We start from the raw sequence: 14,736 nt of genomic DNA, 5'->3' as shown, positions 1-14,736 counted from the left end.
ACACTCATCTCTCTAGGTGAAGTGATTCTTATGTTTCATCTTCGTTTAATAATTTTTAAAAAAGGTTTAAAAAAACACTCGTATGACTTTGCAGTGACGCTCTGGTCCAAACTTATCCCGTCACAAATATTCACACCTGCTCAGGCTTCTACCTTCAGCCACTGAGTAATCAGAGGTCAAATAATCTGCTCAAGGACGACTCGCCGCTGAAAGAGAGGGGTTAACATTCCCTCCGAAACTTCTCTGGCTTTACCGCTTTGAACCCTAGAGGAATTCACAGGAAGCTTCTCATACCAGGGATTCAAATATCTGATGTTTCATTCATAATCCCACATTTCTTCAATTTATAGTTAGTATGCAAGGTTTAGGGCGGTGTGACTTCTTCACCTGACCCATATGACCAAGGTTAAACCTGCAGCTTTCTGCCTCTTAACGTATATCAGCAGATTTGGAAAGATGCTAATCTCTTGACATATGGCCGGCATGCATGTGTGCATCAGCCGGGGTTAAATACTTAGCCTGTAACACGTGTGCATGCAATAAACTCATACGTGGCTCTCCCATGTCTCACGAGCATGCAGAGGGCTGACTCCAGGAGACTTGCGGCTGCGTCCACTGTGGTTGCTATTGCTGGTGTTTTAATTTAAAAATGGGAGGCTCGGGGGAGGGAGAGGGAGAGGAGAAAGAATAGAAACAAGAGGGAGGTGGAGGATAGGAGAGAATGAAAGGTGTAAAGCCTGCCGGTACTCTGGTCAGACCTGTTTTCCTAGATCTGTGCTGACAGTACAGCCTGCCAACATTTTGCTTCAACCTGTATACTGCACCACTATCAGGCCTTCAGAGACCAGCGTGGGCCCCCACTGACACTGATCACAAGCTTTTATATTTATCATTTTTTTGCGTGTGATATGAGATATAATCTGCAAGTGTGGAGGCGAATTTTACTCCTCAGCCTCTGCAGGATCATACTATAAAATCTGCAACATAGACTGCTTAAAAGTTAAAAATGTAACCTCGATGTGGCCAAACAACTGCAGTCTGTCGCCAATTGTGATGATTTCAGACAATCAGCAGGAGTTTGACGCTACGTGGTTGCAGAGAACAACTGTAACAACATTTATATTATTCTGAAAACTGTAAACTACACAAAACCTTCCTTAAAAAAAGCACAATTTAGCATTAGCATACTCGGAAAACTGAAGTTGAGCTAAATGCAGGATTAAACTACAACACTAGTAAAACCTTTAATTAAACATGCATTATTTAAGCTTTTAGTGATATCACAATCAAAATGTGATCACATAGAGATAACACTAATTCATCAGGTTACGATCATAGGTAGAAAAGGTAACAATTTGCCAGGCTGGATTTTGGGGGAGTGTGTATAAAATGAAGGAAAACATCTGAAATATTTCCAGTTGATGAATTGGCTAACACTAACCACACTTACCGAGCACTTTTATAAGGAATACCTGAGCAATCTAATGCAATCCAATACAACAGCTGTGCCACTAAGTTTATACATTTTCAGTTCTTGTTGCATTTGTTGAATTTATAGACATCTGTGGCTGAAAAATCTACTTTTTTTTTACCTAAACCCAAAATAACTAGCTTTAGTCTGTAATGGAGACACATGCAGGTGAGGTTTATATATAAAAAAAGAAAAAGTATTGCAGTAAAGCTCTGAAGACTTTGACATAATTACAGCAGCACTTCAATTTTTTACTCTGTGCTGTGTTTTAGCTTAAAGTTCAACAGGAGTGTGTGTGTTTCTGGTTGTGTGTGTGTGTGTGTGTTTTGCTAAGACATGTGCGGAGACCTGCACAGTAGGTGGGTCTTGGCCAAAGTTCAAGTCAGTGTTTTATGACTCATCGACAACGTGAGCGAGAACTGTGTGTCCTTGCTGAAGTTTCTCTATTCATCAAATTGACATATATCAAGGTGCTGATCTATGCGGGTGTCAACAGCTTTCTAACACAACCCCTCCCCCAACGTTTGTGACCTTGTGATCATTTATACTCTACTGTGACTGCTAGCTACAGATGAGTTTTCTATTTCATTGATCAAACAAATCAAGGTGGGTCAGGGCAGAAAAGGTCAACTAAAGAATGAGGTGGAGTCAGTGAAGTATACTCTATAGTAGAGCCTTCAGTGGAGCTAGAGATGACTTCCTGTTACAGTGTTGGTGTGATTCCTCAAGGTCACTAAAGTAGAAGTTTAAATTGGGCTTTATTGACAGCAGAGGAAGATTAAAAAGGTCCTGGAAAAGTGTTGGGAAAGTTAAAAAAAAAAAAGTTTCATTACAACAACTTTAATGCCTCCATCTGTGTTACATCATCTGTGTTAACTAAAGAAAGGGACATGTTATAATTTAATAAAGAGACAGCCGACAGTTTGGAGGGATTGACCATCATCACCAGCGTTGGGGAGTAACTGGTTACATGTAACGGCCAAATTACACAATAAGTGAAATGTGTCATTAAATTACAGTCACTTATGAAAATGTTGATGATTATAATAAAGGAGGTTACATCTGAAGTCAGACTTTTAAGATTTTGCTCAGGAGGGTTTTTTCCCTCATTTTTTAAAATATTTAACATGTTCTATTAGTTCTATGAAATCTTTTTATATTTTGTAAATTAATCATGACATTGGTTTAAATGGAGTCACAGTACCAATTTAGCCCATCCCAGATTTATTATCTTTATTATCTTTATTTTATATTCCAAAATCTACATGAACTAATGAATACATTTTACAATGAGAGATAAATGTTGCTTTATAAGAAATGATCTCCCTTATAAATCATGTCAGTATCCATGAAAGACACCTGAACTTAAAGTAATCAAATGTAATGAGTAACATTACTTTGATTGAATAATCGAAAAAGTAACATTACTTATTACATATTAAATAGGGTAACTAGTAATCTGTAACTTATTACATTTCCACAGTAACCGTCTCAACCCTGGTCATCAGTGGGCTCAACGTTAGCCACAATGACTGCTACGACACTGAAGTCACGTCCTCTCAGCGACTCTGAACTAAAACCAGCTGATTCCTGAACGTTAGCATGTCAGATAAGACAAATTTGGAGCAATCAAGAGTCACATTTCCCCCCTTTTTTGGTGGACCACACCAAGCTACCCGACCAGTGTTTTCTAACGAAGGCACAGATAACAACCTGATATCAACCCTCCATCAAACTACCAGTAAGACGGCAAACACGTCGTACCCAACGCTGATTAAGGATCATTCCAGTTTATCACAACTAGGGTCTTATTTCTGTAGCTCTGGTCACTGTTTCTCTCTGTAATAATAATATTATACACAGTGAAAAACCTCCTGCAGTAAACAGAGAGGTCAGTAAGCTCAGAATATGCATGTAGAAGCAAAAACTGAAGTGAAAAGTAAGTATAAATCCCAAAATGTGCTCAACAAGCGCTGTAGTGAAAATATTTTTGCTTTATAGTCAAGAATATATTTGTAATTTCTTATATTCCCATAAATTCTCAGCTTGTTTTTAAGAAACAACTCTGAGAATAGTAATGAAGCCAGTTTACTTCAGTGTAAGAGAGTTTGAAACTGAATCTTCTGGTCTCTAAACAAAGAAGCATCGATCAGGAAAATGGGAAGATGCAACCTTCCTGTGAGAGTGCCAGTAAAGGTCAATTAGAGTGTGAGTGTGAGTGTGAGTGTGAGTGTGTGTGTGTGTGTGTGTGTGTGTGTGTGTGTGTGTGTGTGTGTGTGTGTGTGTGTGTGTGTTTTTCTTAACTGGATGGAAAATCCAGTTCAGAGGCAATAAGAAACCATAGTGTCTGAGAATACTGCCCACTTTGTGTGTGTGTGTCTGTGTATGTGTGTGTGTGTGTGTGTGTGTGTAGCTCTGATAAGCCCCTGCAGAGGTCTGAGGAATCGCTGTCACAGGTTTGTTAATAACTTATAACAAAACCAGTAGGAGGCTCCACCTGAAACCACACACACACAAACACACACACACACACCCTCATATTGTGCATGTGTGTGTATTTGTGGTTTTGTGGTGTGAGTGAGTGTTTGTGTGTATATTAGCAGACTCAGTGTTTAGTGGTCTGTGACCATGTGTTTGTCATAAAATGAATTTCTGACTTCAGTTAATGGTTGATGTCAAACTCAACGGTTTCCTCTGACAGTTTTTGCAAAGTCACTGAGTCATGTACGCTCCGTCAGACACACACACACACGCGCGCACACAAACACGGCTTCTTTTAAGTCTAGGAATACTTCCTATCCTCACAGGACTCCTTTTTTTCCAGTGCTCCTCCACAACAGGAAGAGTTGCTCACAAATATGTTCTTGCGTTATCATCCTGGAATGTAACTACAACAATAGCGTTTAAATACTGATGACGAATGATTTCCATCAGCCAGATACAGAAAATTAACGGTGACTATGTTTACAATTGATCAAGTATCTGTCTGTAGCGTCTATACGAGTGTTTGTTTGTGTTTCTCAGTTTCATTTTTAACATAAATATAGAAACTTTGTCTGTCTGAAGACATTTTAGCACTGCAGTTATAATACAGTATATTTTCATTATAGAGTAATATGATGATTATTTTCTTGATGAATCAGTCATTTAGTCAGTGAAATAACAGTATAGTCATAGAAGTAAGAGTGATTCATAGTGTGACATTCATATTTTCTCAGAGGCTACAGTGATGTCTTCAATTTTTGTGTTTTGTGTGAATAACAAAATAAAACCAAAAGATATTCAACTTAGTGTCGTCTATGATCAAGAAAAGCATCAAATCTCCACAGAGCAGAGGATTGCAGTGGCATAATTGCTTTAAAAATGACTGAATTGATTAATCTGTTATCAAAATAGTTTCATATGGAAGCTAACATGCTCACATAACAATATTAACACGCTGGAGTTTAGCAGATATAATGTTTACTATGTTCATCGTCTTAGTTCAGTGTGTTATCATGTTAATATTTATGAGTTAAGAGCAAGTGTTCAATCATTAAAGTATTAAGAAAGTGGAATATCGGCCTAATGGTGGCGCTAGATGAAACGTTTAGGGATCACTAAAGGTTTTATAATAAGCACTGTTACATTTAGACCTGTCATGATAACTACTCTTGTCATTTGAAAATCATTTTATACCACAGATATAATGATAATATAATAATGCAAAGGGGGAGGTGGGGGATGGGATTGGAGAGTGGGAACTACACTAATGTAAAAACACAGACTGCCATTATAGTTGGGGACAGACTCACTCAGCCAATGTGACATGAATAGTCTCTTAGCTGCTAATGTGAAGTGTGGCAATACTGAGGTCACACAAATGATGTCATGTATCATACAATAAGCCGATATATTGACATGATGACGTTGATAATTATGCTAATGTACGATAAGTCGCTAATTATCATGGCTAAAAACAACATTGATTAATCTGTGAATCAAACAGACTACTGATAGTTTAACTTATAATAAAAATGATCATTAGCTGCTGTCACCAAAGAATACAGCAGCTGCACAGTGAAATGAGACTGACTATTTACTGGAGCCGACAAACAGAGTATTATTCATTGATGCTCGGTACTAACTGGGAAACACAGTATGACTGTCAACCAGGAAACCATCAGCATCATATAAATAAAGATACCAAAAATAGTAAAAACAAAGCAATGATGAAGACTTATAAGCCTCAGTAGTAAATACAAGATTCCTAAGTATCCAGACGTTTAAAATAACTATCGTTGAGCTAATTCAGTAAATATGCTGAACATCATCCCATCCTTTCATCAAGACCCTAACGTAATCACTAAGTTACATTTTTCCAGAGGATGAAGGAACCTCACGAACAGTACAGTGCTCTAACTCTGTCCTGTGAGAATCACCACAGAGCATCTTTATAGACACATGAATCATACTGGTCATAAACAAACAGCCAGCCTGCTGACAGCGAGGATCACTACCAGGAAAACACACACACACACACACACACACACACACACATACATGCAAACATACACACACACACACACACACACACGCGCAAACACGCACACACACACTATAAAAGGAGTGGAACAAGGAGGTTGAATTATCTGTATCTGAGGTTTTGGGTTCTCATGAGTCAACCAGCATCCCACACATCGGACATACATACACAAATTAGGCCGAAAATACAGCCAAGCATGCAAATGTACACACACATAAACACAAACACACACACACACACACACACACACACAGACACACACAGACACACAGAGACACACACAGAGTCCAGAGCTACATTCATCATTCATTCACCTCTGTCGGTCTGCCAGGGCTGATTTTTAAGTACCACACAAGCGTTCCTCTGAGTATTTACTTATTCTGTCTGTAGTCATTCTGTTACTCTCACAGCACCTTCACAGCAGGAGCACTGTTACCGGTAATGTTAAAATTACCGTTAATGTTACCGTAAAATACTAACTCAGCACATCAGATGAAGCCAGCGGGTGGTTATTTACTCGGAAACCATCTCGAGAAGTGTTGACAGTGCCGGAAAGGTTATTAAAAATCAACCAAAAGTTGACTCAGTAAAGATTTTTTAAAATAAGATTCATATATTTGTGAGGACTTATGGTTGGGAACGCAAGATAGAAATACATTTGATTAGATAATTGACAAGTAGGGAAGTAAAGTTGGGAAGTTCAAGTAAGGATGAAACTAAAAGCAGCTGTTTATTAGGGCTGGGCCAAAAAAACTGATTTTTATATTAATCATGATTTTTTTTCCTGGCAATTTATTTATTTACAATTTTTCTTCTTTTTTTTTTCTTTTTAAAGACCAGCTAAATGTAGCAGTTTAGTTTATTGTAAGATGTTGGCGGATGTGAATGTTTTGTGAGGGCAGGTTTCACAGTTTTAAAAATAAATCTCACAAACTGATGTGTGTATTATTGTTTTTTGTAAATATGACTTATGATGTATTATCAAGTGTTTGGTTCAACCTGTTCTTGTTTAAGGAAAGAAAATCACAATAATTGAAATATAAAATCGCAATACTTGATAAAATCGAATCGGGACCCAAAAATCGTAATCAGCACAAAAGCATATCGGCCCAACCCTACTGTTAATATGACTGTTTTGGCCTTTGTGTCCTTTAACATTGTGACATGAATGGACTACCAATGAGTAGTTCTGGTTTACGAGAAATAAAGAAACAATGGAGTCACGCAAGGGTTAAACAGTGCAGAAGATTATACTCGACATCCTTCTGGTTCCCGTGTTTTTAGCCTCATAGAGCATGTAGTCTTCCTCTGACTGAGCCATTTAACAGCATGCACATTACTGATGCAACAGTGGGGCCGGCTGACTTCCTCTTGGCTCCCTGCACACATGAATAGGATGAAATAATGCATCCTAATGTGACTCACTACAAAAGAGTCATCTCAGGGTGTTTGCAAAAGTCTTTTTGAGCCTGTAACATGATCCTGCAACAGTCAATGTGGCCAACTCCAAATCTAGTGGCTGAAATCACCTCACAGGCCGGCAGCAGCTTCAGGACTGCTCAGCGTTGTTTGTGAGGTTTAAATCTGTACGTGACACCAGTCATTTTACAAAGAGGAACTAAACATTAGATGTAACAGACAAGTCAGATGTGAGATATGTTTTGGTCTGGCTGGATTTGTCTGGGGCCGTTATTATGAGTCATATCCAGTGTTGGGAAGTATCTAGTTATAATGTAACAGTGTTCACTGTAATATGTTACAGTTACTGAGAGGAAATGTCATTAAATTACAGTTACTTATGAAAATGTTGATGACTACAAAAGGAGGTTACATCAGAAGTCAGACCTTTAAGATTTTGCTCAGGAGGATTTAACCTCATTTTTTAAATATTCAACATGTTACTGAATACATACATTGATGTTTTTAATTCTCTAAAATCAATATTTTTTATACTTTGTAAATAAATCATGACGTGGGCTTAAATGATGTCACAGTACCAATTAATCCCATGTTAAGGCTGATTCTGCGTCGGAGCGATACCGTCGTTGTCCTTTCGAAGTTCTGCGTCGAGGGAACGTGTTGCTAGGGGGTGTGACTGTGTGTGTGTGTGTGTGTGTGTGTGTGTGTGGTTTCAGAGGAGTCTCTTATCTGTATCCTTGTTTATCTTCCGGTCACAGTAGCATGTAGCATTGCGCTACGTGCTCTAATAACAGAAAACACATACCTTTTGTTCATTATTAGTAAATAAAGCAACTGCCGGAGCAACTGACCGGACCAATCACAGCCCTTGCGGTCCGCGTTGCCGTGACGCGTAGTTAGAATTTATTTGCGGGTTCTTTTATACAGTCTGTGCTACGGCATAGGGGTCCGCATCAACGCACAGGGCTACACGTAGCTACGCTGTCGGTCCGACGCAGAAGCATAAATCGGCCTTTAGACTTGAACTAATGAATACATTTTCAAATGAGAGATAAATTTTGCTTCTTAAGAAATGATATCCCTTATAAATCATCGTATCGTATCCATGAAAAACACCTGAACTCACACTTACCCTAAAAAACATTAGAAAAGTAATGAAATATAATAACATTACTTTTGATTAAGTCACTTAAATAGTTACTTATGCATTTTAAATAGGGTAAGTAGTAATCTTTCAATGCTTTTTTCTATCTCTACTATCTGCCAATAAAGGCTAAAATGCTACAGCCTTTATATACTAAAGATTAAGTACATAGCAGTTGTTTACAGGAGGGTAGGTTTATATGCAGCAAGTCATTAAACATGCAATGCAGAGAGGATTTGACCACCATCTCCACTCTAATGGTTACAAGGATCCCGAGGATTTCCATCCCTCTTCTCCATCCCTCTTCAGCATCCCCCCCCCCCCCCCCTCTCTCTCTCTCTCTCTCTCTCTCTCTCTCTCTCTCTCTCTCTCTCTCTCTGTTTCCAAACAAGCAAACCTGGAATGTGAAAGTCTAATTTTATTTACAGTACAAACATAACTTGCACACAAACTTGCAATTTTCCACAAGTTGTCGACATGCAGGCTCAGTCCAAGAAAATTTGAGGGAGGAAATTCATAATTCACAGAGTAGTCAGCAGTGTGTGTGTGTGTGTGTGTGTGTGTGTGTGTGTGTGTGTGTGTGTGTGTAATTACTGAAATTTAATATTGATTGAGTACAGAATCTTATGTAAACATTTCCTGTGAGGTGAACATTTTTACATAAATCCAGGTTCCTTAAAAAAAAGAAAGAAAAAAAAAAGAAGACAAACCAACAATGGAAAGTGGCTTACACGCTCAGAAATGGAAGCAAAAAAAAAAATCCTTTATGACAGAAGTAGTTCATCTATCTGCTCCCTGCGACTCTACTTTTAAAATATGACTAAAACTTACACACACACACACACACACACACACACACACACACACTACTCAGCACTATTCACAACTCCTAGCTACATCAGTAATATTCAGCGGTGGAAAATTCCCTTCCTGGCATGCCGACACTAAAATGCCGACCCCCCCCCCCCCCAACTCCCTCCTCCTACTAAAAAGGTCTCAGCGGATTATTCCACATGTGGGGTCTACACACACAACATCCTCGATATCCGGCCTCCCACGGGGAAGATCTCAGCGAGACCGAGAGCAACGGGGAGAAAGCTAAAGTGATTCCCCCGGATCATTGGACCGGCGGCTAATGACTGTTTGGGGACAGTGACATAACCGGCGTGTGGGAAATAAATGTGTGTGAAAGAGTGAGATTAAGACAATGAAGCGTAGATTTCCCACCCCGCGGGATTTGAGCGCACGTGTACATGTACACAGAGCGGATACAGCAAAGGCAGTGTAGTGATTTTATATGTTTACAGTGTGCTAACATAAAGAGGGAGGTGGAGACTCTCAGGTTGCGGAGGGTGTGTGTGTTGACATTAGTGTATTGACAGCTGACTGACTGACAGCCCCCCCCCCCTGTTACTACCTTATATAACGGGGATCAATTAGTGAAGAGCGTGTCCTTTAGGACCAGCAACAGCCCTTCTCACATCTCCATCTCTCTGTTGGAGGTCACAGCTATGTGAAACCTCATACCTCATTTCTCCTCTCTTTCTTCAGCTTCCTCACACTTTTACTTTTCTACCTCAGGACAGGAGATACAGGTAAAGAGAGGACAATATAGAAAATTAAATAGTGGAAAAAATGTCCTTTGTCTTTGAATTTTGACTGAAGCTGTATTTATTTTAGTGTATACTGACATCTCATAATAAGGATGGTCATATCAGAATTTGCAGCTTTTTATTTTGAATAATGAATCTTCAGAGAGAAAATAAATGGTTGACACTAACAGATCTGTAGTCTTTAATGGTGCAAAGAGACATTACTGTATCTTCAAACTTAAATATTTCAATAAAAAGGCACAGATTTCATTTTTTCCTGTTTACTTTCTTCTTTTAGTAAGAAACCCCACGTTTTTGGTTCATTGGGACATGTCATTTAAGTGAAAAGTAGTTGAAATTGATCACTTTTTTTTTTACATTTTCAGCTTCCCCATAAGAGACTTTAGCTCCCCTTAAAATAACAGTTCAAGTTAAGGGGGTCTGACAAAAGTGAAAAATGATCAGTTGAAATAATGTTCTCTGCACATCTTAAAGCAAAGTTCAAAGACACCACTGCCCTCTAAAACACTGGCTGTGTCAGAAATCACTCCCTATCTATTGCATCACATTTACCCTCCACCATTTTATTTGAGTGTCAGAATGTCTAAAAATATTCCACAATGCAACTCTACAGCTGATGATGATGATTAGTTAATGTCTGAAATCTTGATTGACTGAGTGAACTATTTTATGTTTATTATATAGAGAACAGTGATTGAATGAATAAGGGAGTGATTTCAGACACAGCCATTAGCAGCCATTTATGAATAATTGCGTTTGAGAAATAATTAATAAATTGATCTCTAATGTCCCATCTGTTGTTTTAATATGTGTGCAGCTCTATACTAGTCAATGCAGCTGACTTTAACTTTTGTCAATAATGCATATGACATGATTGGACTGGACATGTGCAGGGTGTTGTGGTATGTGGGCTGGTTTTGTGTGAAACTGTTTTAATTGAAGGTGACCTGGATGTAAGATAGATCACTGAGGCTGTGAACTTATAGATGTAGATGTTATTAGTGCTGGGCGGTATACCGGTGTATGTTTTCGTTATGACGTGAATTTTTAATGTACCGCCATACCCGTGTATTTCATCACACAACGTTAGGAACGCTGCGCGACACTGTTTCAGTGTTGCACTTCCTGCCGCTCAACAAACAGCAGAAGATGTTTGCCTGCCGAGCGAGTTACCATGACGATAGTTCACACATCACATCCTGGTTTTTAATAATTAGTAAACTCAGCATCGTCTGACGCAGGCAGGAAACTTTTATTTACACTTAAAACATTTCGCTGTGTGTTTCAGCTTCTGTCAAACTAACAGAGCTTCAGTTTCAAGTTTCAAAATAAAACCTTAGTTATTGTGCTCTTCTTATTATTAACAAACAAAGTTGGGGCTGTAAATTACAGGAGATTCCTGAGAGAAAAGACAAAACGGGAGAGCCGTGGGAGATGAGTCTAAAATACGGGAAAAACGGGAATGTTGACAGCTCTGATATTACTAATATTCACTCATCATGACAGTATAACAGTCCATCCTAAGTCAATCTACTTCAGTAGAGTAGTAGTTCTCAGTCCTCTCTCAATCACTAGAAGATGTTGTGAACAGCTGATTATGCATGAAAAAAAATATCGTCATATACGTGAAACCGTTTTTATTTCGAAAAATACCGTGATATACATGTTTGGTCATACCGCCCAGCACTAGATGTTATTAAACATGAATCTGCTGCCTGCTCTTCTTCTCCTGATGCTGATATTGACACTGCGATGGTACAAATGCCTGAAAAAAAAAGGCTTCACTTCAATGGGAAGTAGCTTCATTAATGTTTCTGCTTTTACGTTAAACGATTTGAATAAAATCACAAACCCTTCAGTTATTGTTTTGACTTCCTTTTTTTTGGTTTTAGCACCAACAAACTGATTTCAGGGTTTTTCTGATGTCAAACACAAACTGAATTTTCTTCCGCTGTATCCCACACCCAACTTATAACCACACCTTGTCATGAGTGTGAGAAATGTTGCTATGTTTTCTTTAGAAATGTTAAACTGATGATGTAGTGAAACAGACATCATGATTATTATCCCTCGTAGTGTAGAAAGGTGGTGCATTCATCTTGATTTGTGTAACCCATTTTTAAAAGGAACACTTCAGCCAAAATCAGTTTATTATCTTCTATCGTTTTAGTGACAGTCGCTCCATTATGAACAGAACTAACAACCAGCACTGAAGTCTGGAGATGACGAGCATTTGGAAAGATGTTGGGTTTGGATTAAGAGCCTGGCACTCCTCCAAATCTGGCTCATTATAAACACCTAAAGTAGACACTAGACAGTTAATCTCCTTGAAGAGTTGATTGACTTTGGATCAGTTTTCACTTCGAGACTGTTGTTGTTGTTTGTTGATATAAAAACACAGACTCACACACACTTATTTACCTTTTCTTTCTCACCACGTCTTAATTTCTCTCTATAGATTCTATTTTAATGAAGATTTCATCCCTGCAGTGCGCTTTCTTTTGTTATTGGTGTGATCAATGTGTCATAATTTGTTGAATTTGCAAAAGCTCACAAGATACAGCAGCGATTCAGCCATAAATGTATCATAAATCTACTCTATATTATGTATATTATACTATCTTATTTAACAGTAACAGTGGATTCAAGGATTCAAGGATTTTACTTACCATTCAGCCATGTAGCTACATGAAAGAAGGAAATACAGTACTCAGGTCACAGTGAATTAAACACAGCTCAGAGGAAAGTATAAGAAGAAGAATCCTGTCGTGTTGCCAAAACTTTGAACCTAAAATGCTTTCTTAAACTTTTGTTGCAAGTTGTGATTAATCTCAAACAGAAAGCATTGTGTTGACTGAAAGACTTTTAAACAGCCATTATGGTCTTGAGAGACCGTCATGCCTTTCATTTATCATATCAACAATTTACAGCGTAACAAATTCCATTTAAAAAGGGACCAAGGTGTAATATTTAAGGTGGGACTTTGGCAGTGTTTTCATTAGTGTATAAAATAAGGAGCGGGTTCTTGTCTAAAGAGCCCACCATGTTGCATCACCATGTTTCTACAGTAGCAGGAAGTGAAACAACAAATCAAAGTTTATTGTGACAGAAGAAGACACGTTCACCTGCTCGTCACCTGTCCACCTGAGTGACGAGGCGTTCAGGGACACCGTGTGCCTCAGAGGAGCGATGTGAATCAATCAGTTTATTTCAGCACAACTGGACATGAAAACCCTGCAGAGGCCTGATGAAGGTGGATGAAACTTGCCACAAATACAAAAGGATCTCTCTCTTTAGAGCCAGTTTTTGGTTTGTCCATTCTGGGCTACTGTAGAAACATGGCGGTGCAACATGGTGGGCTCCGCTGAAGAGGACCCGCTCCATATGTAGCTATGAAGGGCTAAATGTCAGGTAAAACATTATTCTTATTTTCAGGTTATTATACACTCATTAAATCATACTTATTATACTTATTCTTATCATATTCAAACTCTTCTAACTCTACCACTTAATTCTACACACCAGTCCTTCAAACCTACTTTTAAAGATCATTTAGTTTAATTTGCCACTTACCGCTCGGTGACTCAACTTATTTTTAAATGCCGGGCAAACCTCCGGACTCAGACCTAAACCGAGGCGAACACCAACACACACTTTTGCTTCATCGACAGTTTCTGGACCCCCGTCGGGTCGGCGCTGTGTAAAAACGCCTTCTACCATCTGTCACAGGCTGCAGCTTAGAGCCTCGTTCAATAACCGGGCAGATCACACATTGCTATGCTATGCCCCAAATACACTTGGTGAGGGGGTTAACTTGACAGGTGGAGAGGAGAGAGGAGGAGGTGAATATAAGGGTCACAGAAGAGAAAAAGAAGGAGGAGTGTGTGTGGAGGTCAGTCTTATAATTCATGCTGCACAGCTTTTTTCTAGGCTGAAGCAACCTTATGTGAATATGACATTTAGAGGGACTGTAGGGGGGGGGGCGTGTTCATCCTGATGAGTCAGAAAGGAGTTTGTGTTTAAACAGTGTTCAAGAGTCACGGAGGCAAAACCACTGAAGAGTTTTATCTAAGATGATAGATAAGCAGATCTTTCATAACTGTAATGAACATACTGTGAGCATGCAATCACACTTCCTCTTTTCTTTACATGTTTTAAATAATCACCTTTATTATAGGACGACGAGAGACGAAACCTATCGAACATAAACTGTGAAGCCGATATAGACGAGAAGTGCTCAGCGATGACGTCCAGTCTATTTGAATATCTCCATTTCCATTTACAACTGGGCAAAGATGATGTGATAGGATTGAAAGCTCCACAACCGGCACTAATGGACCTGATTGTTTTATCAGCTTGTATTTCCAAAGTCAAGACTGAAACTCAAATGATGTGCATTCATCCTCTGTGAAAGTTAATATTTGCCCAGTGGAGACAAAAAAAAACAAGACAAACAAACCAGTAAAGAGACTGTAAGGGTTATGTGAGAGTTAAGCTGAGATAAAAACTAGATTTTCTCTTTGTTGGAGGTTACGTGCGCTTGTGTTTGGATGTCAGTGGCAGA

The 14,736-nt window shown here is 38.8% G+C and overlaps 1 protein-coding gene across 1 annotated transcript in view; it reads right to left on the bottom strand.

Annotated features, from left to right (window-relative positions):
* LOC128364546 (metal transporter CNNM4) overlaps positions 1-14,736 on the bottom strand; it is a 57,251-nt gene that overhangs the window by 15,938 nt on the left and 26,577 nt on the right. The window lies entirely within an intron of this gene.

This window comes from Scomber japonicus, chromosome 9 (assembly GCF_027409825.1).
Source record: "Scomber japonicus isolate fScoJap1 chromosome 9, fScoJap1.pri, whole genome shotgun sequence".
NCBI lineage: Eukaryota > Metazoa > Chordata > Actinopteri > Scombriformes > Scombridae > Scomber > Scomber japonicus.
Note: the sequence above shows the minus strand (reverse complement) of the source record. Positions and strands in the feature narration are given on the sequence as shown.